A 1298-nucleotide genomic window follows, 5' to 3' on the forward strand; every position below is an offset into this window, starting at 1 on the left:
ACCTGTGGGGGGCGGGGCGGGCCCCAGCCGGTACCAGGCCACATGCCCCCGAGGCGAGGGCGGCTTTCAGAGCGGGCAGGGCCACGGCGCTGCCCCGGCAGGTAACCCTATCCCCCCACGCCATCCGCCCGCCGGGGAGGGACACAGCCGAGGCTCCCACTCCTGAAATTTATTTTACTGTAAACCTAGCTCTAAGGCAGCTTTTTCTCATTTTTAAACTATTTCGTATCAATCCTTGGCCTGACATTTGTTTTCTTTGAGTGCGGTGGGGAGCGTGGTCGGCATTGCTGAGGATATCTCCTCAGGAATCTTGGCAGAGGCGGCTCCCTATCTTTGAAGAAACGGCAAATGCAAAACAGAAGGCAGATATTAGAGAAGCACAAACAATATTTTCCCCCTGCTAACCCCAGAAGCAGCGGCCGGCTTGGGGACACGGTGGTGGTGGGGACCCGGTGCCCGGACCCCACCGGCGGCACCGCACCTGCCCGGGTTGAGCCCCGGGGCAGGCGGAGCAGGGCAGGTCCCCATCACCTGCGGCCACACCGTTGTGCAGAGGCACGTGGCCAATCCGGTCCCCAAGGGCTGTGACCAACCCGCTGGGACGGGGAGCGGTGGCAGCCAAGGAGAGGTCGCTCCGGGAGGGTTTGCAGTGGATGGGGGGGAGGCTGGTGCAGCCGGGGGTGCCCCCACCGGGGTCTTGCCCTGTTGGGGGCTGGGGTCACCTCCCGCATGCTGAAACCCCAAGGAAATGCTGCTCCGAAGGTGAAGCTGGTTTTACCAGCGTGTTATTGCAGAGGGGTTTGCCGAGGACGTGCACGGCGAGGCTGCGTGGGAGCGTGGGCAGCTGCTGGAGCATGGGCTGCCCGGCCAGGCAGGCTGCCTGCGGCAGGAGCGCGGGCGCCCGCCGCGGGCACCAGCCAGGCACACGCAGACTCACCTGGGGGTGTTGCTAAAAAGCTGGAAGAGGAGAGGAAACAGAGATCAAAGGGCCCAGCAAAAGCAGGGAGACAGGATTTCAACCCCTGACATTAAATAAAATGACTGTTAGGATAAACACTGCAAGGCAGTTTCCCATCCCGGGCAGCCAGGCTCGCTGGCGGGGGTGGAGGCCGGGGTTATGTTCCTTGGCACTTCACACACGAGAAGTTTTCGCAGCAGCTCACAAATTTGCCATCGTATCTGGGCAGCTGGGAGGGCGGCGGAGGGCGGCGCTGGCGAGGAGCGGCGGTGCTCAGCCTGGGAAAACAACGGTGCGGGGGATGCCGTGGTGGTAACGCTGTGCCGGGGCATGAGCTGCG

The sequence above is a fragment of the Pygoscelis adeliae genome, unplaced genomic scaffold, assembly GCF_000699105.1.
Source record: "Pygoscelis adeliae isolate BGI_AS28 unplaced genomic scaffold, ASM69910v1 Scaffold387, whole genome shotgun sequence".
NCBI lineage: Eukaryota > Metazoa > Chordata > Aves > Sphenisciformes > Spheniscidae > Pygoscelis > Pygoscelis adeliae.